General features: G+C 46.5%; 1 protein-coding gene across 2 annotated transcripts in view; it reads left to right on the forward strand.

The window, feature by feature from the left end:
* Positions 1–3,465, forward strand: part of USP13 (ubiquitin specific peptidase 13) — a 128,096-nt gene extending 124,631 nt beyond the window's left edge. For both annotated transcript variants that reach the window (XM_017506313.2, XM_037730566.1), the window contains exon 22: positions 27–3,465. The gene's annotated coding sequence lies outside the window, so the exon portion shown is untranslated. The remainder of the gene's footprint in view (positions 1–26) is intronic.
* Positions 3,466–7,278: the final 3,813 nt, after the last annotated feature.

The following is a 7,278-nucleotide window of genomic DNA, read 5'->3' on the forward strand; positions in this document are numbered from 1 at the left end:
AGTAGAATACGGTGTGCCACGGTTAGGTGAGCCTTCACTGAGTAGAATACGGTGCGCCACGGTGGGTCCTGGTGGACTGCTCCCTGCCTCTTCTGTTCGATGCTTTCCTCAGTGTGGGAACAGATGAGATTGGCAGAAGGAGGGAGTTCCCGAAGCAGTACTTTTCTATCGGAGTGTGCACGCTGGTGTCACCCTGTAGCGTTGACTCAGACTTCCTAAAGCAGCCCCACTCTGTTCTGAGAGTCACTGACTCCTGTGGAAATCCCCACACGAAGCAGCCTTACAAAACCCAGTCCCCTAGGGCACGGCGAGTGTCAGAGAATAATGGCTCCAGACGTGCATCAGAAATGGCTTGTTTTCAACGACGTGATATAAACAAAGACCTTTTTTTTGGAACTGGGAGCGACTGGGGGGTTTGGATTGAATTGTGGACAAAGACAGCATGTGTATTTTGAACAAAATAAAAATTTTCTAACAAAACTTTGAAAATCAGTGGCGTAAAATCAACATTTAAGACTATAGGCTATACACTGTTTAATTGCATTAACTAGCCCCTTTGATGCCTGGACGTGCTGCAGGAAGGCGTGCTGTGGCTGCCTTTTTTCCTGCCTCACAGCACAAAGGGCTACTTCTGTAAGGCGAAGTTTTGTATATTCTTTACTTCAGATTGAGAGTTGGGAGAAACGAGCAAATAGTAGGTTTCTTACTTGCTTAAAAACGTATTTGTATGTTTATCTTGACATATACAAGGCAGGTTCCCCTAGAAAAGTCTGGAATGTACCACTTAGTTTCACACTGTGTAGACACAATTATTTGTAACTGAAAAGTAGAAAAACACGTGGATGTGTCAACGCATTATCAGTCTGTTGGGCGTCCTCTGTGTGAGGCATGGTGGTCTAATGTGAAATTCTCACTGTATATGGGTGTCTGTGTGAAAAACAGCACTTTATTCCTGTAAATATCTTTTGATATCCATTTGCGTAGAATTCCAATGAATGTGTCTTTGGAAAAGGTAATGTATCAAAGTTTTCATTTTGCCAATTGATCTAAATGCCCATATAACTAATCAGAAATCCAGTTTGGTTCACATTGGGATTTTCTTTTAAAGAAAAGCATATGCAGAAAAGACTGCTGGAAGAATCATGTGTTAGTGACACTTGACATCAGCGTTGCTTCAGTATTTTGGAATTGACTAGGCTGCTTCCTTCTACCTACGAGAGAATGTGCCCGCCATTTCCCCGTGCTTACTTGGGCTGTAGCAAGTCCAGTGGGGATAGCTCCAGCCTCGTGCTTTCTGAGTCATTTATTCCGTTTACCTGAACAAGAGCCTTCCCTGCAGTTCATGGTGAGAGCCCTGGGTCTGTATCCTGACTGCACTAAGTGAGATGGGCTGTCGCTGTACCTCTCCGGGCCTTTTCATTTGAAACAGTTGGTTAGACTAGTTGACCTCAGAAGTCCCCTCTTGCTCTGACATTTTATTTTTATTTTCCTGTGGTTACCAGTAGGGTCCGACGTGAAACGTGAGAGATCACTTAGAGATCTGGAGGTTGTATTTTTGCGTTCTTAGAGCTTATACTCCCCAGGTGAGGACGTGTTATTCTTAGTGCTGCCACCGCCCCGTTTGTACTCCTGCTCCACTTAACTATACTTTTTTGGGTAATCATCCCCCCCTTTTTTTTTTGAGATGGAGTCTTGCCCTGTTGCCCAGGCTGCATGCAGTGGTGCAATCTCATCTCACTGCAACTTCTGCCTCCCGGGTTCGAGCAATTATCCTGCCTCAGCTTCCCAAGTAGCAGGGAGGTAGGCGCATGCCACTACGGCCAGCTAATTTTTGTATTTTTAGTAGAGATGAACTTTCACCGTGTTGGCCAGGCTGGTCTTGAATTCCTGACCTCAAGCAATTCACCTGCCTTGGCTTCCCAAAGTGCTGGGTTTACAGACGTGAGCCACCACGTCCGGCCCCGCTTTTTTCTACTCTTGAAACAAACAATGTTCCAGTCCATGGGGTGCTTTGCCTCCACCTCCCTCAAGAAAAAACCAAAAAATCCACTTAAGATGTCTTCCTAGGAAAGCATAAGGACTGCCTTCATGTAAATCTGACACCTTTATAGAATATTTAAAAATTCTACAAGAGGATGGGAAACAGAACTCTAATTCAGTTAGCGCTGTGATCCCCAAACTGTCTGTCACAGAAAGGCCGTCTTGTCATTTGCAGGCATCACTGCTGCTAATCACATCAGTACAGGCCTTCTGTGGGGCGTGGGGAGATGGCAGGGGTGGGCAGGACCTGGGGATGGGGTTAGATAAAATGTGATAATATCCTCACGTGAGATAAAAAATCCCAGGCTACAGAGCAAGGTTCCGTACTCAGAGTCGGTGTCTGAGTTGGTGTAACACCTGTATGGTGTTACAGGGATTTTCCACTCAGTCGATCACTCTAAAGAGTTGGCATCAGATGCTCTAGACCTGTGCTACTCAGCGTGGCAGTCGACAGCCACATGTGGCGATGACTGCTCAGAACGTGGCTTGTTCAAATCGAGAGTGTACTGTACACATAACATACACACAAGATTCTGAAGGCTGGGTACCAAAAAGGAATTTAAAATATTCCATCAGTATTTCATGTTGCTAACATGCAACATGAAAGGACAATATTTTAGATATATTGATTAAGTAAAATATTAGCAATGTAATATAGATATTATTAAAATAAATTTATCCTTTTTATCTTTAGAAACAAATGTGGCCCTTAAAGAATGTAAAATTAGACAGGTGGGTAACCTGGTACTTCTAATGGACGGTGCCATGCTAGACTTCCATGGTGCCGGGTAGGCAGAGAAATCCATGAACAGGAAAGGCAATTCTGCAAAGCATCTAAGTAGACGGAAACAACACGAATATTTTTGCTGGAGTCAGGAGCACCGTGAGGCACAGAACATCTCCCAGAAGTATCTTTTTTCTGCCTAAAAACCAATATATATGTATGATCCCAATTAAAAAACAAAAGCAAATGAGCCCCAGACTGCCCGTCTTCAGCTCTGCCTGGGGTCTGCTACCTTTGCTCTTCCAGTGTCTTCTAGGTGCGAGGATGTAAGCCACACAAGGTGTGCGGCGTATTTGTTTCATTGTAGGCCAAGTTCTCCTGTGGTTCCCCCCCGCCTCCACCCCCCACCCCAGTACTGTTGAGTTTGTTCAAAGCTGGGTGTGCTGAAGCGCTACGGAAGCCTCCCGCTGTCAGGGCGCTGCTTGTCCTGGCCTCAGCAGAGGCCCAGTCTGCTCCCGTGCCCACCTGTCCAGCAGGCTTCAATGTTGACTCCTGAAAGAGTTTGTATTTATTTTATTTTGCACTAGTTACAGTTGTTGTTAAACTATATCACATGTTTTGGGAGAGTATTTGCCTGTGATGGAAAGAGAAATGGATGATTTATGGCTTCAATTGTTTTAAATTAAAAGCTATTCTCACAATCTGAGGCCCTCTATGGCTCTTTTTTTTCCTAATTTTGAAAAATACCAAGTAAATCAATTCTGCCATTGATTGTTTTTTATGTCAGTGCAACAGGTAACTTGAGACATGATGACTCTTACTTCTTTTCAGGGGTTCTTGGTGTTACCAGGCAGGTGTCACAGTGGAACCTCAGTGATGGCACATTGTTGCCTCTGTGGAGGAGGGAGGGGCTGGGGCAGGGCGGGGTCTCCTGCTTGGGTTTGTCTGCCAGATGTCACGTCACAGATCTTTCTGTTGTTCCCTGGATCTCAGTTTGCTGATGGCTCCCTTAACACAGATAAAAGCAGAATGGATACATGCTACGTCCAGAGATTTAGGCGTTTCTATGACCTTGTTTCTCTAAGGCGTATGAGTTCTCTATTGCTGCTGTGACAAATTACCACAAACTCAGTGGCTTAAAATAATACATGTATTAGTATGCAAATGGGTGGGGCTAAAATCAAGGTGTGGGTAGGGGAGCTTTAGAGAAAATCAGTTCTGGCTTTTTCTAGCGTCTAGAGTCTGCTCACATTCCGGGCCATGGTCTCCCCACACCACTGGCATCACGGCAGCCCCAGCTTTCACAGCCACAGCTCCCCGGCTCACTTACTTCCCGCTTATAAAGACCCTGTGGGCCAGGCATGGCGGCTCACACCTGTAATCCCAGCACTGTGGGAGGCCAAGGGGGGTGGATCACTTGAGGCCAGGAGTTCAAGACCAGCCTGGCCAGCATGGGGAAACCCCGCCTCTACCAAAAATATAAAAATTAGCCAGGCGTGGTGGTGCACACCTGTAATCCCAGCTACTTGGGAGACTGAGGCAGGAGAATCGCTTGAACCCTGGAGGCAGAGGCTGCAGTGAGCCGAGATGGTGCCGCTGCACTTCCAGCCTGGGCAACAGGGCGAGACTCCACCTAAAAAAACAAATAAACAAAAAAACACCCTTGTGATTACATTGATCTCACCCAGATAATCCAGAATATTCTTCTCAGGATCCTCAGCATAATCCTATCTGCAGAGTCTCTGCCGCCACGTGAAGTAACAGTCACAGGCTTTGGGTGTTAGGCTGTGAACACCTTTGCATGGAGCAGTCGTTTTCCCACCACATAGGCTATGTTAATCGGTGCTTAAAAATCTATCCAGTGTTCACTTTTTCTTTTCTTTTAGAAGAATGAACCTACCTATTTTTAAAAATCCAAGTAAATGACCAGCTTCAGTGTTCTGCCATACGTTTTGGTGAGGGAGATAAAGCAATGAGGGAATGATTAAGGTGGCGAAGGACTATTTGCTACCAGACAATGTTGAAGTTTCTGGGACAATGTCTGAAGCCCCCTGGTATTCCCATCCATTTTCTTTTCTTTCTTTTTTTTTTGACAGCGTTTCACTCTTGTGGTCTAGGCTGGAGTGCAGTGGGGTGAACTCACCACACCCTCCGCCTCCTGGAGTCAAAAGATTCTCCTGAGTAACTGAGATTACAGGCACGTGCCACCACACCCAGCTAATTTTGTATTTTTAGTAGAGACGGGGTTTCTCCGTGTTGATCAGGCTGGCCTTAAACTCCTGACCTCAGGTGATCCGCCTGTCTCCCAAAGTGCTGGGATTACAGGCGTGAGCCACCGCGCCCGGCTGTCCGCCTTCTCTGCCTCATCATGTCGAATGGGGGGTTTCCCAGTGTGAATATACACTGTTGAATTTTTGGTCCTGCTTTTCAATGCTGTTGGTGACACACTTCAGTGGTAGTGGGAAAGCCATTCTCATCCCTCGTGCCACAGTCATTTCAAAATCAACTAGGAAAAGTCTGTCGTTGTGGTGGGGAGGCAGGGTGGTAACTGCAGGCGTGGAGGCGTACAGATGTGAAGTCAAGTCCTGTTTCCAGCACGGACTAGCTGTGTGACTTTGGAAACACATCATTTCCTGAGATTCACTCTTTTCATCTGTACAGTGGGCACAGTAATACCTGGGGTGCGTTACATAAAGCATACGACCATCCGGTGAACACAGGGCCTGTTCACATCACCATTTCCAGCCATTTGGCACTGACTTTATGGAGGTTTTGACCATTTGTTTCAGCCTAAAAGATTTTTTAAGATATCAGAATTATGCCAACATTGATGAATTTTTTCCAAGAGTATTTTTCTGGAGATAACGTCATTAAGTCAGTTAATTTTGTTGATGTAAATAACATGGCTCATCACCTGATAAACAGTAAACATCTATGTGCTATATGCATCCTTTTCTTAGAATGTATCTGTAAATAAGGATAAGATTCCTGCCTTTGTTTTTTATTTCTTAGCAAGGAAAGATAGATACAAAACATAAAAAATAAGTAGAATCTATAACGAGGTATTAAATGCTGTGAAATAAAACACACAGGAGTGGTGAGGGTGCAGATCGCTGTATAAACAGGGTCTGTAGGAAACAGAGCATTTGGAGGTGAGATTTGAACCAAGACTTGAAGGAAGTGAAGGAGTCATCCGGGGGGTATTTGGGGAAAGAATATGCTTGGCAGAGGGACTAGCTGGTGCACAGGCCCCACAGTGAGGGTGTCTGCCGTAGAGGAGCATCAAAAGGATCAGGATAGCTAAGAGAAGGGAGCGAGGGGGACAGCAGTGGGAGAGGAGCTCAGAGAGGGGCCAGCCTGCCTGCCCCAGGAAGCCTTGGGAAGGACTTCACTCCAGAGGGCAGTGGGGTGCCCTTGTAGGGCCATGGGCAGAGCTAACCCAATCTCACTGAGGTTTCATAAATTCTTGTTCAGACGAGATGGTAGGAAGGCAAGGATGAAGACTGGGGCTCCTGTGGTCGGCAAGGTGGGAGGGTGATCGCTCAAACAGGGTGGGAGCAGTGACGCTCGTGAGAATGGTCACATTCGGGACGCATTTGAAGGTGAGACCTGCAAATTCCGACGCACAGGGTGCAGGCTATGAGGGAATGTGCGTAGCTAAAGGGAACCTCAAAGTTGTTATCCCGAGGAGCTGAAGAGTGTAGTTACGGTGAACTAAGACAGGGAAGGTTTGGTGGGACTGGGTGGTGATGGTGGAGAAGGATGGCTGCAAGTCCGGTTGAAGATACGCTAAGTTTGAAATGCCCATCAGAACTCCATGGTTGATGTTGGGCTGGAAGCTTGATTTTGGGAGAGAGTTCTGGACTAAAGATGGAACTTGTTGGCATCTTCATGATATTTGAAACAATGGGACTGGGTACAGTCAGCAACGGAGGGAGACAGGACACAGAAGTCAAGGGACTGTGAACACGGGGCGTTTTCCCCCAAGAAGTCAGGGAGAAGACAAGCTAATGAAGGAGGCTGAGGAGTGACCTTCACGGTGGACGGAAGCCGGAGCATGGAGCCCAGAGTGGAAGCTAAGAGGAGGAGGTGTCTCACGGAGGCGAGTGATCAACCTTCCAGTAACTGTTATGGGGTAAGTGGGCGAAGGGCTGAGAATCCAGGTCCTGGGCGACCTCTGTGGGAACAGTTCTGGAGGCACGGTGAAAGGGGTGGGTTGAAGGGAGAATGGGAGGAGTTGCAGATGACGAATGCAGCCAGCTCTTCGAGGACTTTTACAACAATGGGCAAAGAAGGGAGTGGTGGCTGATGGGAAACGGAGTGAGGTCAAGGGAAGTTTTTTGTTTGTAAAAGTGAGAAATAAGTTGGTCAAATAGAAAACGAAATATTGAGGGTGTAAGAGAGAGATGGAAGATGTCCTTGAGCTAATCTGACGTCCTCGAGTAGGGAAAAGGTGATAGGATCTGGTGACAAAGTGGGGAGCTGATTTAGATAAGGACACAGAAAGATGGTGG

This window comes from Cebus imitator, unplaced genomic scaffold (assembly GCF_001604975.1).
Source record: "Cebus imitator isolate Cc_AM_T3 unplaced genomic scaffold, Cebus_imitator-1.0 Scaffold353, whole genome shotgun sequence".
Lineage (NCBI taxonomy): Eukaryota > Metazoa > Chordata > Mammalia > Primates > Cebidae > Cebus > Cebus imitator.